This window comes from Ascaphus truei, chromosome 5 (assembly GCF_040206685.1).
Source record: "Ascaphus truei isolate aAscTru1 chromosome 5, aAscTru1.hap1, whole genome shotgun sequence".
Classification (NCBI taxonomy): Eukaryota; Metazoa; Chordata; class Amphibia; order Anura; family Ascaphidae; genus Ascaphus; species Ascaphus truei.
In genome coordinates, this window is record NC_134487.1 from 29,174,787 (window position 1) to 29,198,005 (window position 23,219).

Genomic DNA, 23,219 nt, shown 5'->3' on the forward strand with positions numbered 1-23,219 from the left:
GACTGCTCCTGATGTTAACCTCTCTTTTATCACTGGGATAATCTTCCACCATTCCTGGATCTATGGGCATCTTCTTTGTGCCTGACCAGATATCATAGATACAGAAGACAAAAATAAAAAGATATCTGGTTTATACTGTAGTTCAGATTTTTCTTGCCTGTTGCGATTGATATCTGTACGGCTAATAACAGCAAGAGACAAAACAGTTTCAGCAGAAGAAGCCGAAGGACAATGAGGTACAGTTCAGATGTAGCCAATGTTATTGCACCCATTAAAGCAACACTCTACATCAAAGTTGCTGCATCATTTAACACAAGATTCAATGCACTGCCCTTGAAACAAATGTTGACTTGTGCAAAAAATGAGGTGCCATTTGGCGTCATTTTAAGCATTTTCTTTTCTCCCAATATTGACACGTTAACGGGTGCAATAACATTGGCAACATCTGTACATGATGTGACATTCGAGCTGACACATTAGCAACAAGGAAAAAACAAAAGTATAGACACGTATAGAATAGTAGGTGCAGTGTAGAACAAGGAGGACCCTAATTCCTCCCCACTAGAATACAAAAATATATAAATGTTCCCAGCACACAAAAGACGGTAAAGGGAATAGTAAGCAAAATGTAATTTAATGAAAAACACAAGGTGAGTAAGAAACCACAGTGTACAAATAAGGGGGAGGGGAGAGGAAAGGGATGGGGTAGGGTAAACGTAAAAGTACAGAGGAAAGGGGGGCGGCAATGTTTCGGGGTGTAGAACCCCTTCTTCAGGCCCGTTCCCAATAGATACTAGGTATCTAATGGTACTTCCCTATTCCCTGTACAGATCTCCCAAGTAAGCACCAAAAAATGTGCAATGATATATGTAAGTATCCACCCAAGGGGTTAACTAACTCAGTCCAGAGGAGACACCAAAGCAATGGGCAATGGTAAATGGATGTAACCTCCCAAGGGTTAACAGAGACAATCAAGGGGGAATCTGTAGGCACACAAAAATCCAGCAACAGTCCAGCAGGCTACAGTTCAAATCAAAGGATATGCCTAAATGTGAATGGTGGCAAGTTTAGCAACCAAAAGAAAAGAAAGCAAGTTTAGCAACCAAGGAGTTGCTCAAATGTATATGAATGTTCAAATTTCAATATGGTGTAAACCGTGGCTCCTCGTTGATCCCCAAAAAGAGGGTATGAACAAAGACAAGTTATCTCGAACAAGAACAGTTTTTTTTTAAGTGTCCATCTATATTTTCAGCTGCTTTTCCAGCAGTTTAGTGAGTGGTATGACCTGAGTCAGGCTGGCACTTTGTGAACTCTCTTCATGCATTGCTGTTTGAAATGGTTTAAGTCTCTCTTTTAACTATCCCATGCTATGCTGTGCTGATGGCTTGTTGCTGTAACTGAAATTGTAGAACTCCACCTTGGTACAACCTTTTTCTGCAGTTGATTGCACTGCATGTTATACATTTCCTGCAGTTTTCTGCTTGCTATTGCAAAATGCCAAAAATTACCAGATATTTTCTATATTACAGTAACAAAGTGCAATGAAATAGTTTCAGGCGAGGAGAATCCTGCTTGCGCATTCAACACAACATAGACAAACACGTTCTTCAAAATGCAGGTCTCCTCTAGGACAGAGGTATAAAGTACATCTCTACTCACAAGTACATAATGCAATTCTCCATTTAATGGGATAGCCACATTGGCTGTCACATTAAATGGAGAAATGTATTTATAACCTGTGAGTAGAGATGTTCTTTGTACCTTTGTCCTAGAGGAGACTTGCATTTTGACGAATTTGTTCAGATATTTTATATGCAACCGACAACATCTCTTGTACAGAGCTATCATGTTTAAGAAAATTCTGTACATTAAGGTTTATAGTGTGTGTAAAACAAGAAATGTGTTCAAAATCCCCAAGTTCCAGTGCACAGGCATTGTTTTCTCCATTATCTAGAATTACTAAGTCTGAGGAGAGTCCAAGAGAGGTCAGCCATTTACAACGACAGTCCTTGGTTTATCCAAGAGATTTACACCATTCAAGTAGACAGAGAGGATGGTGATTACAGAGATGCTGAAGCTTCAGATGATGAAGAGAAAGACACCCAGTGGGCTGACACTGTCATGTAGTCCTTATTTTGACCATTACCACTTGATAATAGGGTAGTTAAGTGGATAAATGGCCCAATTATTTTTTTTCATGGCCCATGACTTTGCTCTGCAGTTCCATGTACAGATATGGAATGGCTTTTCTAAAGAAATGATACAGTATCTTAATAGAATTTGGTATTGCAGACACATAACCTCAACTAACCTATGGAAGCCTACTGAATTAATAGCAAATATAGGATACCAATCCAATGCTAGCAAAGCAACCATGGTGCTAATATTCTGCTGTGCAACAGGGTGTCTGGAATGAATTGTCATTCCTCTTTTAAAACACTATTTGACAGTTAATTGTTTGTGACCAATAGAGGAACATGGTTTATATTCTGTATGTGCAACATAATCTGGGGATATAAACAGGTGGTATAATGGAAGAGAATCTGACGCACTTATGGATTACATTGTAGTCAAATAGAATTTATCGTCTATTATTTTTATTCTGCAGATAAAAAAGGATCCGCAATGATTGGCTGGAGACGTCCTCACAGCTATAACTCCGAGCATGCCACCACATATGAACGTTGATAGTCCCTGCATCTGAGCATGCCAGCTGAACTTTGTGAATGCTCACTTGGAGAAATAACATACCATGGATAAACATTCATGGCTCACTGGCATCATCCAATGAAATCGTTTGGTGGTGGTGGGGGGGGAAAGTCTAATAGCAAACATATTTTTTATCCAATGGGATATTTTCTTTTATGTTTGTGAGTGCATCTCACTTAAATTAATGTTTTATACTTACCAATATAGATAGACTTCACTATATTATGCATCTCTGCATGTTTTTTTTTTTACTGTACGTATATGCAAATAAGTTATTTGGCTCTTCTTAGGAGAGAGGCTACAACATTTGGACACATTATTCCTGGACTTACTAAATGTCGCAATGTTTGCACTGTTATAATAATAATATAATAGTGATGATTATGGATATTATTATTAATATTAATAAATGGGTGGAGGAGCTCCAATTTAGGAGTATCCCCAGTTGAATATAAATTATACATAGTGCTTCACCTTTTTTACTTGAGCAGTGTATGTCAGAAAGTCTGTGTTTTATGTAATCTCACCTGGCCTCAGTAACTCATAGCTCTCAGTACAAAATATTACTTTTTGCTTGTAGTCCTTTCAAGGTTACAATCAACAACATAGATATCCATTTGAGATATGCTAGTAGACAGTTACAGTGGTGCTATCCACCAGCTGGTTTGCTCACACTGCTAGAGCTGCTGCCTAGGAAAGCAGTGGTTGTAAGTTCATAGCCCTGTTGGGTCTGACAGCAGTTCATCATTCTAGCCAATAGTTGTCTTAGACTTATCACCTCAATGGTGGCGATTCACAAAGCAGTGATAAAATCAGTGCATTTGCACCTGACTATGCATAGATTTATCGCGTACTAAAGCATGAGGCCAAAAATGGTATTCACTAAGAATGAACGCCATTTTTTAAGGCCAATAAAATGCTGCGTCTCCATGCACGACTCTTAAAGGAGATAGTGCATTACAATGATGGATTTTGATAATAGTGTGTGGGAGCAAGGTTATCATGCCAACGTTGGGATCCCTCACATTTGGAGGCGCTGCACATAATGATACAGGGCTCACCCCAGGCTCCCAGAAGCGGGGGGGGGGGTTAGGTCTCCTTTGAGCATACAGGTTCAGCAGCACGCTTAGTTGCCTGCGTAGTTCCCTTAGGCCTAGGGAATGGGGGCTACATCTATATAGTTGGTATGGAAATCCTTTTAGGAAGTGTGGAACGGGACTCGTTTAGGAAGGTTTTTGGCCATTCAGGGACACCGTAGCAGTGCTATCCAGGCGGTGACGTCAGCGGAGGAGACGATCGAAAGAAACTCTGTCGGCAACGAGTCCACAAGGACTGCAGGAGATCCCCCCGCACCAACAGACGTCTGCACCCCACGGCGAGCGGTGATTTCTGGAGTTAAAGACCCCAAACCATTGCACATGTCCTACTCATGTCCGGTGAGTAGGATTTCAATTTTACCACGGCGGAGCAGCATAGCTTCCTTAAGCACAAGCGCTTGGAAGTTTTCTACTAATTCATTCATTTATTAGATTGATCAACTGTTTTAAATTAATCTTACACCAATTGTATTATCAATTGTTTTAATTAATAAATGCTCTTTATATACCATCACATGTCCCAAGGATAATACACTATTGCAGTGTTTTTTGCCTCTCTTTGTCTTCCTTTCTGAGGTTTTCAGCACAAGAAGAGAACTTTTGCACAAGATTCTACTTCCATTTCATCCTCAGCGCCATAGGAGGTTTCTTCACGCAGGTTCAGCAGCACGCTTAGTTGCCTGCGTAGTTCCCTTAGGCCTAGGGAAAGGGGGCTACATCTATATAGTTGGTATGGAAATCCTTTTAGGAAGTGTGGAACGGGACTCGTTTAAATATACTTTGCAAATACATTAGCATGTCACCCTGCTGGGAACCTCAAGTGTTCTCCTTCTTAAGCACAGACACATTTCCCTAATTTATTTGGAGGGACTTTTGAGGAGATATATATAGAACTGGAGACCCTACACATTTGAAAAGACCCCTCCAGATTTTACAACATGGCAAAGGATTTCAGATTCCTCTGTCTTTGAAAAAATAAATATCTGAAATGATGAATTTACCTTTTTGAAACAGATCTGCGGAAATTCATGGACCAAAGGAACTGGTCGATCCATCCAAATACGCAAATCTTTTCTGCCCATCTCTACTAATTAGCACATCGTACGAATTTGTGGGTTTAAGTGCTATTTTCAATCAATCTTTGAGGCCTCATTTACACATTGTCATCAAAGTGTGACATCAGTGGACCATCCACTGTTACTAATAAAAGGGGAACATAATAAGGTTACCAAATTTAATGTTCTGTGTATTTTGCTTGCTCAGCCAGAGCTGCTACCGGCACCTACTTCATATCTATAGAAGAAGCTGATATGAATAGGGTTTAGCTCCAGAGATCCCCTGCTTCAATGTTGTATAAAAAAACTTTCCAGCTTGGCTTGCTCCTTTAAAGATGGGCATAGCCACCAGAACTACTCAGAGACAGCTATATCAATCTTTTGGGTCTCCTCAGTGTGAGGTTGGTTACTGGTTTTGCAATGTGAAGTTGGAAGTGGTTACAACCAGACACTAAATTATGGTTGGTGAGTAAAAGAAAGTGACAAAAACCTTCCATTTTACTGTGTACAGCAAATATAAATTCCAATTGTGAGCAAATTCACATGTCCCAGACAGGTCTGCAACCTTGTCTTTCTCCATTATCTGTTAGCATTCAATGCTTCCACTGCAGCAAGGGATTCTGGGTAGTGACATCCAAATGAGCAGACAGCCTGTCACATTTTGCTTCTTATCAATTTTAACATGGAATCCTATAAATGTATGCCTGCCATATTACATCGTTTTCACAGGACAGGATTGCAAGTTGATACTGTAGCTACAGTAATATACTTTTTATTTGTGACAGAAAGCTTAGTTTTAAAAGGTCATATAATTGCAACCTGGTTATGTAATATAAATGTGTAGGAGATCATTAGTACATTTTTAATTTGTAATTGTTATTCATATTTAATGTTTTATCACTTACCAGTTTCCTCCTTCAGCAGGTTGGACATGTCTTTAAGATTGTGCAGACCAACATGTCCTAACTTGTAATTTAATCCTTTGTTACAGATGTACGAAACTTTACCAATTGTGTTGCCGCAGCCACACACAGCCTGGAAGGATTGCAGCTGAGGGGTGTCCCATTCAGAAGCATGGACCCCATGCAGCACCATCATAGCAGACACTGTCCTCAGTGCCACTGACTTTTGCTTCTCGGCCATGGTGCTTGGAACAGTGCATCTCGTGCTACATCTGCACCTTCTCCTCTCTGTAGCTATCATCTCTTTTGTTTTCATTTGGTGAAGACCATCTGATTTGCAAACTTAAATGAGTTAAATGTCTTGCCATTAGCAGCTCACCCGGAAGTAGTTGGGTGAGAAACTTAAACAATTAGAAGGTGGTCACACTGTTCCTCCAAAAATACTAGTCCACTTCCACGTGTTATGTAGAGAATTTTTTAATCAGAACTTTGACATTTCTTTTTGCAGGAGGAGAGATGTGTAAAATATTCACATCATGATGTGCATGAGTTTGCGAACCACACGAAATTTGCCCTTTTTTAGTCGCAAAGAAAAAAAAATAAGACAGAAATAGAGTAAAGTGTAGAAAGCCCATTGACTTACAGCTAGATAGATAGCTCGATATTTATATTTAGTATGGAAGTTTAAAAAAGGAAGTTCAAAAAGAAGTGGAAAAAGTAGACACAATCTACTGTTTCTGATTCCTGCATTTGAACTACGCTGGAAAGGAGGTTATCATCCCACACTGCACATCTCAACACATTACTATTGCTGTGATGCCACCTTTACTTTTTATATTTACTGTAACCTCACTTATTTTCAAATTATGCACTTCCTTCCACCAGCCTCATCATGTCTCTAACTCTATTCATATTTCGCCATCTCTCCTTACTCCACCACTTCTCAGTTCACATGAACTCCTCTCTTACCTGCGCCCTCTGTCACCACACAGTTATGCCGCCTGCACTAAAACACACCCCTACAAATCATCCTCACACATTCTCTTTCTGTCCATGCTTCTCCTCCTTGCTTCTGGGGATATCTCTCCCAATCCTGGTCCCTGCCTTATTTCTACTTGCTCTCGTCCTCGCCTTCCACATGCAACTTCTACTCCTTCTGGTGTCAACCCCTCTAACCTCATACCCATCCCCTGCCACCCTCCCTCCTCTCTCCCTTTCTCCTGTGCCCTTTGGAATGCTCGCTCCCTCTCTAACAAGTTCCTCTCTGTGCATGACTTCTTTCTCTCTCACTCCCTGCTTCTCTTTGCTATAACTGAGACCTGGCTCACTCAGTCTGACTCTGCTCTGGAAGCTGCCCTCTCCTATGGTGGCCTTTCCTTCTCCCACACTCCACACCCTGGTGGCAGGGGTGGAGGCGTGGGGCTCCTGCTCTCCTCTCTCTGCCGTTACAGAACAGTTTCTATTCCCCCCTCTCTTGCTTTTCCCTCCTTCGAGGCTCACACAGTCCAGATCTTCTCTCCTCTCCCGGTCCATGTGGCGGTTATCTATCGCCCACCTTCCTCTACTCATCCCCCTTCTGCCTTTCTCTGTCACTTTAAGTCTTGGCTCTCTTTCTTTCTCTCCTCAGACTCCCCTGTTCTTCTCCTTGGGGACTTCAACTGCCACATTGATGACCCCTCTCTCCCTTGGGCTTCCCGCTTTCTTTCTCTAACCTCTTCTTTTGGCCTTCAACAGTGGACTGCAGCCAGCACCCACAAGGATGGCCACTACTTAGACCTGGTTTTCACTAAAAACTTCTCTCTCTCCGACTTCTCCATTTCCCCTTTTCCTCTCTCCGACCACCACCTCATCTCATTTTCTCTCTCTCGCTTCTCTCCATCTCCATCTCGCCCTCGTTTTTGCAGAAACCTGCGCTCTATTAACCTACCAGCTCTTGATTCCACTTTACGCTCCTCCCTCTCCCAGTTCTGCTTCAGACCCTGACAACCTGGTCAGGAACTACAACTCTGCCTTATCTTCCTCTCTTGATCTTCATGCCCCACTTTCTCTCTGCCATCCTCGCCCTTCTAACCCCAGACCCTGGCTAAACTCCCACACACGCATGCTGCGTTCCTCCACTCGTTCCTCTGAACGCCTCTGGAGGAAATCTCATACGCTCGCAGACTTCATTCACTACAAATTTATGCTATCCTGTTTCAACTCTGCCCTCTTTCAGGCTAAACAAACCTACTTTTCATCACTAATCAACACACACAAGTCTAACCCACGCCGTCTCTTTTCTGTCTTTGACTCTCTACTCAGACCACCCTCAGCTGCCTCCTCTTCTTCCTCCATCTCACCTCAGGACTTTGCTGACTTTTTTAAGAAAAAGGTGGAGTCCATACGGCAGAACATCCCATCTGTTGCCTCCTCCCATCCCACAATGCTTCCCAACTCTCCTCCTGTCTTTCTTGACTCTTTTTCTGCTATCTCGGAGGAGGATGTATCACTGCTGATCTCCTCTTCTCCCTCTACCACTTGCCCTCTTGATCCCATTCCCTCCCATCTCCTAAAACCTCTTGCTCCTTCTATAATCCCTATGCTCACACAGATCTTTAACTCTTCCCTCTACTCTGGTACCTTTCCTTCATCCTTCAAGCATGCAACCGTTATACCATTACTCAAAAACAGCAAGCTTGACCCTACCTGTCCTTCTAACTATCGACCTGTCTCCCTCCTGCCTTTTGCCTCCAAACTCCTTGAACGTCTTGTATTCTCTCGACTGCTACACTTTCTCAACACCTATTCTGTACTAGACCCTCTACAATCTGGCTTCCGCACTGCTCACTCTACTGAAACAGCCCTCACTAAAATAACTGACGACCTCCACGCTGCCAAAGAAAGAGGTCATTACACTCTGCTCATATTACTCGACCTCTCTGCAGCATTCGACACCGTGGACCACCCTCTTCTCCTTCACATTCTCCATACTCTTGGTATTCGGAACAAAGCTTTATCCTGGATCTCCTCTTACCTCTCCCATCGTACCTTCAGTGTCTCTTTTGCTAACACCTCCTACTCCTCTATTGATCTCTCTGTGGGGGTACCCCAGGGCTCTGTCCTGGGACCCCTTCTCTTTTCTCTCTACACACTCTCTCTAGGTGACCTAATCACATCTTTTGGGTTTAAATATCACCTCTATGCTGACGACACACAAATTAACCTTTCAACCCCTGACCTTACACCTGCTATACAGACCAAAGTTTCTGAATGCCTCTCTGGAATATGTAGCCCCGAGGTTGTTTTTCCCTCCCTGGCCCCTCTCCGCGAGTGCCGTGTGGTAGCGGGTGCCGCCGGAGGCTGCGACGGACCCGCCGGCATTTCGCGAGGGTGGGGGCCAGAGCAGGGAGCAGCGCTAGGTATCGCGGCGCAGGCCGGTTGCCGGGGACGCGATCGGCCCGTCGCTAGGGCCGCGATCGCGTTGCCACCGGCTCGGCGGCTGGAGGAGAGGGCGCCGCCATTGCGCATTAGTTTGTGCATGCGCAGGAGGCGGCAAGCGCGCGATAGGACTCCAGGGATAGGGAGAGATCGCGCGAGAGTAGGGAAGTGTAGAGGGAGATTGAGGCGGCCATTAGGTGTTGGCGCATGCGCAGGGCAAGTGCGCACGCGGCCCCAATGCTTTAGGCAGCCCCTGGGGACTACAACTCCCAGGAGGCTTAGGGAGACAGAGGTCAGGTGCTCCCTTGCGGCCAATAGGGCTGGAGGAAGCTCAGCCCGGGAATATGATACATTTCCCGGGCTTTGCATGCGTCAGTCAGGAAGAGGCAGAGGAAGGAGTAGGAAGGGTGGAGGGAGCGCGTGGCTCCTGCATCAGGTAAGGGTTCTCCTTAGGTCCCCAGGCAGGCCCCAATTCCCGGTAAGGGCAGGGGGTAACTGAAGAGGGACGGCCCTAGCTAGGGAGGTGACCCTTAGGTGTGGAAGGTGCAGTTTGGCAGTGCCACAGCGGATAGGGCTGTGCGCACTGGCAAATAGGCACAGCGTGCGAGCAGTGGATTTGCTGCGGGTTCCAGAGAATGGTGTGTATCGTTCTGTGTGTGTTGCTGCATGTGCTGGGCGCAGTGTGTGCAGCGTGTGTGGATGTCTGCAGGCTGACAGTGTGAGCTGTGTGTCTGCTGCAGACTGTTAGCAAGTTAATAGCTAGTTGTAGTGAGACAGATAGGACTGGGTAGCTAGGGGAAGGGGGGCAGGTTATTGTTCCACAGGCCCTAGGAGTTTTCCCCAAGCCATCCCAGGTTGCGGTTCATCAGGGACAGGCCCTAGGTTAGGGTTCCTGTCCTGATAGGGTTAGTTAGGGATAGCGGCGGTTGCTGTTCCCGTGCGACGGTGGTGTGACCGAGAGACGGTTGACTTCCCGTGGAGCGGTGGGACCCTCGTTGGGGTCCACGGCAGAAGTACCTGGAAAGGATCAGACGGACGTCTGACCCTTTTAGAAGAGAGTGGCGGTCCCGAGCATCGGAGTGCTCGGAAGGTACTTCAGTATTATAAGTGCACCAACTGGGCCCTAGCTTAATTTAGTGACTGCGCAGTCACCCACGACCTCCGTAGGATTACGGGACATTGGGTGTGGGGGATCACAGGACACTGGGTGGGAACACCAGACATTGGGCTGAGGTGATGCGGATAGAGCATCAGGTTATGTTATGTTATGTGATGTGTGACATGTCGTGTTAGTAAAGTGTTAGTATTTTATCTATGAGTGTTATTGTACTTCTTACCCAGGGCTATCTTTCATAACGGGGATCCTGGGTAAGTGGAGGCGCTGCACCAGGTAATGGTAAGGGTTTCCCCAGGCTCCCAGCTAGCGGAGGCTCAGATCTCCTGGAGCCACAGGTGTTATGCAGTACCAGTAGTCCCTTAGAGCAGGTGTGTTGCATGGAAAGGAACCGGTTAGACCACGAGGGGCCAATGTGAGATTGGGTGGGTCGGCCGGTTCACAAAAAGGGCTACAAATATCATCCTGGATGGCCATCCGCCGACTGAAACTTAACATGGCAAAAACAGAGCTCCTCATACTACCTCCCAAACCTGGCCCTACTACATCCTTCCACATTGCTATTGGAAATACGATCATTCACCCAGTAGCCCAAGCACGCTGCCTAGGGGTCACACTTGATTCTTCTCTCTCATTCTCCTCTCATATTCAAAACGTTTCTAAAACTTGTCGCTTTTTCCTCCGCAATATCACAAAGATACGCCCTTTCCTCTGTTACTCAACTGCTAAAACTCTGACTCAGGCCCTCATTCTCTCACGTCTCGATTACTGCAACCTCCTGTTGTCCGGCCTTCCTACCTCTCACCTGTCTCCCCTACAATCTATCCTAAACACTGCTGCCAGAATCACTCTACTCTTTCCTAAATCTGTCTCAGCGTCTCCCCTGCTGAAATCCCTCTCCTGGCTTCCGATTAAATCGCGTATCTCACACTCAATTCTACTGCTCACTTTTAAAGCTTTACATTCTTTTGCCCCTCACTACATCTCAGCCCTAATTTCTCGCTATGCACCATCACGGCTCTTGCGTTCTTTTCAAGGATGTCTTCTTTCTACCCCCTTTGTATCTAAAGCTCTCTCCCGCCTTAAACCTTTCTCACTTTCTGCCCCACACCTCTGGAATGCCCTTCCCCTCAATACCCGACTAGCCCCCTCGCTATCCACCTTTAAGACCCACCTTAAGACACATCTGCTTAAAGAAGCATATGAGTAGCACTGGATAATCATGGACACATGACACAAAGCTTGGCCCCCTGCAGACGCACTTACTAGTATTCCCTCCTACTGTCTCTGTACGTTCTCCCTACCTACCAATTAGATTGTAAGCTCCTCGGAGCAGGGACTCCTTCCTTAATGTTACTTTTACAGTATGTCTGAAGCACTTATTCCCATGATCTGTTATTTATATTTGTTATTTATATAACATGTATTACTACTGTGAAGTGCTATGTACATTTTATGGCGCTATACAAATAAAGACATACATACATACATTCCCGGATCCGTGGGAAGGCAGTGAAAGCTGCCTACGGGTAGGTCTGTTCATCTGAATGGAACCCACCATAAAGAGGTTTTTTTCGCTGTCGGGTGATGCCTGGTCAGGATTCTGCAGGTTTGATTTGTTTGGTATTTATCAATCATCATTTATGCAGAGTTTCGGATACTTTTTCCATCATTTTTTTTATATAGAATTAGCCGAAAATCGATTGCAATTTTTCAGGGGATAAGTAGCAAAAAAATAGCTGTATACAGAAGGTCACATCTGAACTTACAACAATTTTACTTAACTTTGATACAAATTCACTATTTCATGTCAAATTAATATGTGGTTATCCTGAAAAGATTAATATTAAAGTATAATCTAATATATACAAAAGGCTAAGGATGTCTGCATCAATCTATATATATAAAAAAATACTGTTCCGCAGCGGTCACCCTTCCAAGTACAATCCATGCTGATTTTGCTTAACATCGGGGATTGGACTAAAACTGGTGTGTTAAACATGGTTTGACCATTGCCAACAAAAGTTTTAATATTTTGTAATATAAAGCAAAGCTTTAGGTAATGATGATAAGATTGCGATACAGTAGTATAAAAAAACTGACAAATTGGGTAGATACATATAATACATATATTATATTATCATAATACTGATCGCTACAGCAAAGCATGGATACTATTGTGAGTGATGATACTGCTGATCAACTTGCATTCCCGGGATAATTTTAAAACACTCTTACTTCGACCGGAATGCCTCCTCATGAACTGAAACTTAAAATTAGAGCCATTATCATGCTCCATAGAAAAACAATGCCATTGAGACTATGTAATGGTACCAGACTTACTGTTACTCAAATACAAGCACACACAGTCGAAGCAAAAAGGGATCGGTGCCGCAAACGCAGGCAAGATACTTATACAAGAATCCCACTTATTCCATCAGACACAACTTTACCATTCAGTTTCAAATGAAAACAATTTTCCATATGATTGGCTTTTTCAATGACAATCAATAAGTCACAAGGAAAAACATTTGCTAAAATATGCCTTTACCTACTGTAACCCTGCTTCCCCCCTTCCCCCAGACTCTACGGTGGTGTCTAGGTGCATGAGGGCAGATTACATGCGGTGTGGTGCATACCTGTGAGGAACAGGAGGGCCGAGCTTCCCGCGATGTTATTGGGGAGCCAGGACCGGGCTTCTGGGGTGGTAGCCTCCATGATCTCTTAGTGGTGCAGCGCCTCCATCTTCTATACTCCAAGGAATATGGGGCAGGACCTGTATAGAAGAACCCCTTGGGTCCCAGGGTAATAGCTTCCAATTCACACACAGTCTTTGGTAACAAAGGATAGTCTCTTTTATTGGCAGATCAGCCACTCCCAACGGTAGTGGCGTCCCCCAGCCGCAACAACAACAGCCAAGCTATACTTATTACTCTGCTCTCCTCACACACAGATATCTCCTCCTCTCCTTCCCTCCAAGTCTCTCCTCCGACAGGATGGTCTGGGCTGAGGCTTCAATACCCCGTGGCCCACCCCCGAGGTTATCCTCGCGGTGGGGCTTGAATTCTCCCCATCACCCCAGGCAGAGGGGTGAGGGGCATTGGTCCACCAGGTCTATAACGCTATCAGGTCTACTAAAGGAGCTGAGTCTCTCCACTCCTCTCTCTGCTCCTGCACGGCTGTGCAGGTGAGACCGCGGTCTCCTGCAACTCCTTGGACCGATCCACAGGACTCACTACTCAGACATGTCCCACTGCAGACTCTCGGCATACTAACTCGGAAGACTAACCCTAACTCACAGGAGTTGGCTGCTAAATATAGAGCTAGCCCCACCTCTCGTGATGTCAGCAGAACCTCCCCTCTTGCTCCCGCTTGCAGCAGAGTCCAGGCCTGCCTCTACCACTCAGGGCAGGGCTATGAAAGGGGGAAACCCATGATGATTACTGGTGCCTGATCTTAACAGGACTTACCACAGTAGAAGGGAGATAAGTATAGCCTGTGCTGTTTACAGGGGGCTACACTCTCCCTATGGTGGAATCCAATGGTCCCCACTTGGACCTAGTTTTAGCAGACCCATCCTGCGGTGAACCACCTGGGAAACAGCACACATAACATTGTCATAATACATCGCATAATGAGGTCATTCAATACAAGTACACCCGGGTACTCCCAACATGGAGAACCCTACAGATAGTGCTTTGGATCAGGCTTTCTTACCTGCCATCCATTATGATCCGTGACGGTCACAGCGAACAATTGGACCGGCCCATGCTCAGGCCGGTATGTAACACCATGCATGTAGATACATCTACCTATGCTCCATATGCGTACTAATTCACTAATCTTATCCTCATTGTGATACCCTCCCTGACCGAACTTGGTCCGAAAGTATTCCTGGACTGCCTCCCTGATCCAACTGTCTCGGTTCTCTTCAATTTCTCTCATGATGGGCTTAGGCACTTAGGGATACTCATACGCATGTGACTGCGCAGTATCTAGCGACTATGGTCCGGTCAGCTCGACTTAGTTTGGTGAGTTTGCGGTGCCCTGCCCTGCTCGGCAGTACCCAAGATACAGGCTCCTCTGGGGCTACCTCATCATACAGAATACTGGGGCCTCGAGGTACAATCAGTTTCTGTTCTATCTCCCTAAACCGGTGATCTACAGTAACTCATCCTCCACCTCCTGCGGAGTGAAAGAACCAGCTGCCCACCAATGGTCTACTACATCATTCTTAATTAATAAGAACCGTGTACGGTCCATCCCCTCGTGGTATCCGGTGAACAAAGGCACCCACCATTTGTCGCGGTGTTCGTACTCTGCGGAATGACTAGTGCGTTCTACATCAGACTCTACCTGTGATGATACACCGGACTACCCGCATCAGTAGATCGCGAGCAATCTCTCCTTCCCTTGGCATTATAATACATAGTGGGGTTCAATTTGTGCACCACTTTGCTGGTAGACCCTCCCTCTAGCTGCAGGAGAAAACGGCACAGGTTAAGGCACAGGTATAACACTCGAATACGGTATCTCCCCATCAGACCCTTCATCACTCAGCTCCTAATCCCGCAAGTCCTTGGAGTATTTGGGATATTTACATAACTTATCCCTGGTAGGTCCCGGTGGCACCACTCATGACGGGGCAGGGGCAGTGGCCGGGGCAGTGGAGCTATGGGCTGGGGCAGGGGGAACGTCCAGGGCATTGTCCAGCAAGCGGGTGACACCACGCCCAATGAACATTTTCTTAGAGGCACTCCCCGCCATACTTCTGGCTTCTCGGGAGGGGCCTCGACTCTGTAGGGTATCCAGGGCAATGGCTGAGTCTATGCTTCGAGAGGAGAAAACTCCTCCTGGCCTTCTCTTTCCGGTGGGACCGGAAACGACGTCATCAGGATCGCCTGCAGAATCTCCACCTGCTCCGTGGTCACACACCGGAAGTGCGTCGAGGACCTGCAGGGGCGGTGGCGGAGCATCCGGTACGCGGTCGAACAAGTAGGCCTCAAGCCTCTCTTTCTCATTCACTGGGGTTGCGGTCTGCGCCTGGCGGGAGTAAGGGGGTGGTGGAGTCTCCTTACCGCTCCGCTGCTTTTTTATGACATCGGGCTCCTCTAGGATCGTCTCGGTCTCCGTCTCCGTCGCACTGGGAGTCACCACTGTGGTGGGACTCTTACGGGCCTCCGGCCGCACCAGTGCTCACCGTCGGATGGTTTCCGGACTTGTCTGCTCTCTCTTGATGCCTTTGGGGTGGTTCACCGGTAGGCGCATCGCCACCGATGTCACGCCAATCTCTTCCTCCGAGGAAATCACGATCGGTTCCTCCGCTAGGGAGTCACCTGGTTCTTCGGCGATACAACCAGTGGGTATAGGTACAAAGTGGTCTTGCTCTGGTACCTCCACTGCGGTCACGCTCTTCTCTCTTGCCAGCTCGCTCGGTTCAATAGCGGGCTGAGCCTTGGTTCCTCCCGCTTGGGTATAACGGGGAACCAGGGCAGTCTTTTCTTTGCCTTCCGCCACCTCCGTCACTGTTCCCGGAGTGGCACCCCTCGGGGTTCCGAACAAAGGCCACGGCTCATTCGTCCAAAGGTAAATCACGCCACATTGAGGGCACCGGGCCCTGGTGCTTGGTACCGCGCCCGGTATCCCGCAGTGGACGCACAAGCACCGAATGTATTCGTGCTCAGCTACCTCCACTACCAGTAGGCCTCCTGGTAATTGGTAAATGGAAGTACTCATCTCGGACATGGTTCGTTCAGGGTTGGAACAGCTCAGGGTTCCAGCTCCTTGCTCCTCAAATGCCAGACAAAAGTGAAGCTCTTCGCTCAGGCTTCCGGTCCCTCCCTTCGCTGGGGAGGACTCTCCTGATTGGCTCTCCTTGTGCCCCCTCCCTCTTGTGGAATCCAGAGGCGGGATCTGCTCTTCTTCAGCATGACGTGGCCTGGCTTTCTGACCAGTCACAGCACAGGTGGGTGGGCTTTCGCGCAGCTCCGCTCCCCGTGCAAAGATTCCGGGTTTAGCGCCAGATTATTACACATGTCCCGCCACATTCTCCTAATTGTCTCGACGCACGTGCTTGCTCCAGGCTTGGCGGGAACCGCCATTTTAGATCACTGTTCTTGCTCTGCGGAGCACATGTAGGGATGGACGCCATCTTGGATGAGTCCTCAAAACGTCCATGTGCCCTATCCTCAGAGTCTACCGGGTATCTCGTACCTAAACACTGACTGACTTCCAACTGTGTGCTCTGCATTCTATTTCTCACTAACTTGAGGTGGCTTGTACCCCAGGCTCAGCGGAACTCCTCTCCTCCATGCACTGTACTCGATGTCTACCATGCAAGTGTTCTGTGGTGCGTGTGTGCGGGTGATAGCTATGGTACCTCTTTTCTAGGTACGGGCGTCTCCTGCTTTTGGCCACTCATAGCAAGGGCCCTGGGCCATGGTCCCTGGACTGGTTAACAGGCTGACCCCCCCCCAGTTGCCTCACGCTACCTGCCTCAAGGGACTCGGTCAGCTCTAACTATTCACCCTTCCTACGCCACCTCCTATGGGCGCCCAAGGCATACTGTGCGAGAGTCTGTGCTCTCCTGACTATCCTCGGCATATGCAATTGCGCCCATCCTTCTCCAACACTTGCACAGAGAGTGCATCTCACTCTGCCTGTTCCGCCTTGCTATAAGGCAGTCCTGTTCTGACATATATCTCAGCAGCGCCTCCAAATGTAACCCTGCTTCCCGCCTTCCCCCAGACTCTACGGTGGTGTCTAGGGTGCATTGGGCAGATTACATGCGGTGTGGTGCATACCTGTGAGTAACAGGAGGGCCTGAGCTTCCCATGATGTTATTGGGGAGCCAGGACCGGGCTTCTGGGGTGGTAGCCTCCATGATCTCTTAGTGGTGCAGCGCCTCCATCTTCTATACTCCAAGGAATATGGGGCAGGACCTGATAGAAGAACCCCTTGGGTCCCAGGGTAATAGCTTCCAATTCACACACAGTCTTTGATAACAAAGGATAGTCTCTTTTATTGGCAGATCAGCCACTCCCAACGGTAGTGGCGTCCCGCAGCCGCAACAACAACAGCCATGCTGTACTTATTACTCCGCTCTCCTCACACACAGATATATCGTCCTCTCCTTCCCTCCAAGTCTCTCCTCCGACAGGATGGTCTGGGCTGAGGCTTCAATACCCCGCGTCCCACCCCCAAGGAGTTGGAGGAGACTGCGGTCTCACCTGCACAGCCATGCAGGATCAGAGAGAGGAGTAGAGAGACTCAGCCCCTTTAGTAGACCTGATAGCGATATAGACCTGGTGGACCAATGCCCCTCACCCAGGCAGAGGGGTGAGGGGCATTGGTCCACCAGGTCTATATCGCTATCAGGTCTACTAAAGGGGCTGAGTCTCTCTACTCCTCTCTCTGATCCTGCACGGCTGTGCAGGTGAGACCGCAGTCTCCTCCAACTCCTTGGACCGATCCGCAGGACTCACTACTCAGACATGTCCCACTGCAGACTCTCGGCATACTAACTCGGAAGACTAACCCTAACTCACAGGAGTTGGCTGCTAAATATAGAGCTAGCCCCACCTCTCGTGATGTCAGCAGAACCTCCCATCTTGCTCCCGCATGCAGCAGAGTCCAGGCCTGCCTCTACCACTCAGGACAGGGCTATGAAGGGGGAAAACCCATGATGATTACTGGTGCCTGATCTTAACAGGACTTACCACAGTAGAAGGGAGATAGGTATAGCCTGTGCTGTTTACAGGGGGCTACACTACCTAAGTCTGTTTTTGTCATGGACCATTACATGTTGCTCTATCAAGACTCAGCTCATTTTATTCACGTAGTCTAGTGTCGGAAAAGAAACCAGAAACTGACAATTATGTCTTTAGAGAAATCTTCGATTAAAAAATATAAGTTGAAAAAAAAGAAATAAATGTTTGAATGTTTAAGTAATAACCTTTAAGATCTGCAAGATTCACGTATGTTACGCTGGGCAAAGCTAGTTTAATATAAAAAGCTATTTTAAAATGCTAAGCTCAATTATTTGCTGTTAATACTGTAAACAAATTACTTCAGTGTCTGCTGCTCTCTGAAGGCTACTTATAAAATAATATGTGCTCTTCAACAGAGCTGGAATTGTCAAAAGAATGTATTGCTTTCATTCATTGCTTTCAATGTCAGATTTTTCTGTGATAAATCTGCGGTAAGATCTTAAACCTGTGTTATCGAAGGGCTACACTTTAAAATCATGTTACATCATGTTACTGATTGCTTATTATTCATCATGTTTTATTCAGATGACCATCTCAAATAAAGATCTAATTTGCATTGTAATATCATATAAATAATATAATATGTAATATAAATCCACTCCAGTCTTCATGACATAAAAATTGTTATCATGCGTTTTTATATGTAACTTGCATTTACGCTGAACAAGTTTTTGTGGCAAATCCTTTGGGAGTGATCAACATTTATTGTATGGTGCAAAGGCTTTTATAATTTGGACAATATTATCCTGCTAGTAAATTAGAAATTGAAATTCACATGTAAAAAAGGAGTCTGCATATTTTTTAGGAACCTGATTTGTAATCGCATTAGTTGTCAGTAAGATTTGAAGCGGATTGTATTTGGCCTTTTTCTCTTTCAAGACATTTTTCCTTTCAAGATAATTTGTAGCTCAACGATCTTATTCCTGTAATTCTGTAGGTCTTTCATTGTACACAAAAATCTATTCAAGTAGCAGCTTGATTTCTTTTCTGTTAATGTTAAAATATGTCACAATTGATGGGTTCGTTAGAAAGAAAAATACCACAATATGCAAATGAAACCAAATAGGTTTTTGCTCATGGTGAAAATTGATTTGAATCAAGTCCAGCTCGCATGAAAATGCCCACTATAAATTGATTCTTTCTACTTTTAAAACTCAAAGGGATTTTTTACAGTGAATGTTTCTAATTGCTTTCAGCGGTGATCAAACTTGATTTCCAGAGAACACTGTGGGAATTGAAGCGCATGAAATCTTGTTTTAATAGCTGTTATATTTAGTGTTGAAGCATCACCTCTTCCTCAAAAGACTGAGCATATACATTGGCATGAAGTAATTTACGAACTCCCACTTTAAGAGTATATTTAAGTGTCATACCGTATGTATGATTGCTCATGCAAACATTAACAATGTTGTTCTCATTGTTATCTCCATGAATAATAAAAGAAATTAAAACCCATGAAAAGAATGCTCGTAAATAAGGAGCAATTTTCTAGAAGAAAATTCTTCGATTCAGTTCCATATGAAAATTCTTTAAAAAAATGTTTCAGATTTTCCCATCAAACATCTATTACACCAATTTGGAAGTGAGAAACATGTTTAAGAAATAAAACAAAATACTAACCACTAATAACAACAAGTGTTGCTTACTGAAAGTCAATATATAGCCAATCACAAATATACAATGTCTAATGGATCTGTATTAAAATCAGGTAAATACTGTAACTCCAACAAAGACTTATTGAGAGCATTCTAATCTTGTTTTTGTGGAAGACACAAGGAGCCATAGAGCAGAAATGTTCATTGTGTATATTAATATGATAGTGTGTGTGTTAATATGATAGTGTGTGTGTTAATATGATAATGTATGTTAATATGATAGTGTGTGTTAATATGATAGTGTGTGTGTTAATATGATAGTGTGTATGTTAATATGATAGTGTGTGTGTTAATATGATAGTGTGTATGTTAATATGATAGTGTGTGTGTGTTAATATGATTGCGTGTGTGTGTTAATATGATAGTGTGTATGTTAATATGATAGTGTGTATGTTAATATGATAGTGTGTGTTAATATATAGTGTGTGTGTTAATATGATAGTGTGTGTTAATATGATAGTGTGTGTGTTAATATGATAGTGTGTGTTAATATGATAGTGTGTGTGTTAATATGATAGTGTGTGTTAATATATAGTGTGTGTGTTAATATGATAGTGTGTGTGTGTTAATATGATAGTGATAGTACAATTTTCAACTAACAAACAATTTTCTGCTCTGGGAACCCCCGGTTCCCAAGATAATTACCGGTAAAGGTGCCAGAGTGAGGGTCTGTTCTGGATAAACATTTTAATCTTCAGTTATCCCAGGTTCCACTGCTAATTGGAAGCCTCAATGTCATCGGTTGTGGATTCCTATTGGTCAGTGATATCATCCAGGATCGATATTAAAGGAGGGACACCGACAAATTTACTTGTTTTTATCCTGGGAACTGAGGGGCCCGCAAAGGTGAAAGTGCCATCAATCAGCTCAGTGATAGAAAAGTGCATAGATTTTACCCAGGTTCACAAATCAGATTTTTTTGTAATTTGCAATAAGGCACGATTCAGTAAAGTGATTCTTCAGGCATTAAGTCAATGTGCATTTCAATTGTATCTAATATGTTAACTCAAATCTAGAACTCCTCTCTGTCTTTCTTTATGCTGCAATAGTGCCAATCAGGGCATTATAGCACAGTATAACCCATTGACATAAAAGGATGATTCTGCGCGATTTTGTCATGATCAGCACTACCACGGTTTGATAAGTAACACCCATTGACTCTCTAGAACATTATTTTATTTTTAATTACCATTTTTATATTAATGATAATGTACCTACCAATCCTCTCCTGACGCCTCTCCCTGTCTCTTTACAGTTCCAAATCAATGACGATCTGTATGGATAAGGCTATTATAAAGGAATTACGTATGGAATACATTTGTTTGTAGGGTTCAAAATGTAGCTTTCAACTAAGCCTATGAATCAACAATAGCAGCACTTAGCCTAATGGATCTTAGTAAATCTGAGCCTATTTACCGTGTCATTAACCTAGTTTTGTAAGTTAATGTCATGTTTATACTAACACTGTATTTACAAAAGTTAATAACTTAACCTTAACCCAGTTTTACTCCTGTATAAAGCAAAGTGTTATTTTTAACTGCAGTTAGTGAAAATGGTCTGTACATGGGGGCTTAACATAAGCATACCCTATTCCCTCTAAACTCTTAAGAATAGTAGGGGGAAATAACGTTATGTTATGATGTTAGATATAACCTATGACAAAGTTAATACCTTCAGTACAATAGTAGATACAATTTAATAAAAAAAAAACATTTATTCACTTTTTAATACATTAAATCATTAGTAGCTCCAATGGCCAGCTTACTAGGAAAACATTATGTACTACTAGCTCAGCCTCCACATGCCTACAAAAGAGGCTAGTAAGAAATTGCTTGGCAATGCCGTACATTGACCATTTGAGCTAAAAAAAGGATGATAAAAGTTTACTTAATTAACTTTCATCATCTACTCTTGGTACTCTCTATCCGCTGAGCCCTATTTCAGGGTCCGGATGGGAGTAAAGTAATGTAAGACTTTATTAGCGTCACCATTTTTTAAGCTAACGCAGCCCTATCCTGAAATAATGTGATGTTAGGTCAAGTATGGCTATCACAGTATATTTCCATAAAATAATGTTAGTGAATAGGGCGTTGACTAAGTCTATTTATGTTTCAGGAAATATTTCCTGATTTAATGAGGTACAGTGAATCTTGGCATTTAAATATAGATAAAACTTAATCTTTCAATAATTCTAAATAAAATAAAGGCACATATATCTTCGCTAGAACTGTTAAAAGAAACTTTAACCGGTTATTGACAAAATATATGTACAATATGTGACTTATTTTGAATTATTAAAAGATTACGTTTTGTCTACATTTACTATAGTCCAGAAGTATCTAGAAGTGCAGCAAGAAGGATCTGCTAGCTCTCTTTATGATATTTCCACAATATAGATCCTAGCAAGGACCTCCTCATCCACTTTAACAAGTAGTTCATATTTATACATTTGTGATGCGGGACTACTCCTTCTCATTTATTTTAAAATGTATTCTAATATTACATTCTGTTACATGTATTAAACAGATGAATAGTTGTCCTGTCACATTTCTCTTTGAACAATATCTGTGCAACACTGCACAATAATTCAGAGATGCAGAATAAATTGTTCAATTACTTCCACCATTTATACAGTAAATCCCTAAATTCACTTGTAAATGCTATTGCATTCTAATCTGCACAAATTACACACTACATTACCAAGGCTCTTATAAGGTTACAAGATACACTCTTGTTGAAAATCGTTTTACTTTGCTTCAGGAAAAGATTTGGCATGGGAGAAATACATTCATTGAGAGAATGTTCTAAAGTGATCAGCAGGGAAGATGGATATGTATGTTTTGTAGAAATAGTTCTTTTGATGTCAGGTAAGTAAATAATCATCAGGAAAGGTGTAACAGTAACTTGTCAGAGATACATTTTATTTTCAGTCGTGAGAGGGCTTTAAGGATGTCTAAGGTAACCACTGCCTCTCCACTATACATTGATGCCTCCCCAGCTGTGACTCTAATTGGATATCTGCAGTCTGGCCATGTTGTAGCCAGGCTGGCCTAATTGCTGGCAGAAGGGCCAGAAACTAATTGCAAGATAAATAAGAAATCAAATAAAAAAAACAGGCACTCAATTTTGGAAAAACAAGGCTACAGCTTTATTCAAATATTACATTTCAAATATAAAATTCTACAGCCCCTGTCAGGCTACCCATCCATAGTTCAGAACCCAACGGCATAGCCGTGTGTTGTCTCTCCTATTGCTAACATAAATTGATAGCAGAGTTATTCCACAAGCCTCGACAGAGGTCGTAATCTTAAAAAAAAATCCTCCAGACCATGTTGGGCTCCCCTAGCATGGCAGGCCAAACGCTCCAAAGCCAAGGATATTGAATCTCTTAAATTGTCCTGGATGCCGCCATAGCCAATACTTTTTCAATGCCCTCTTGTAAATCGATGGTAACAATGTTTTAATTAATTTCAGACCGATGGCCAACCTCTTATAACCAAG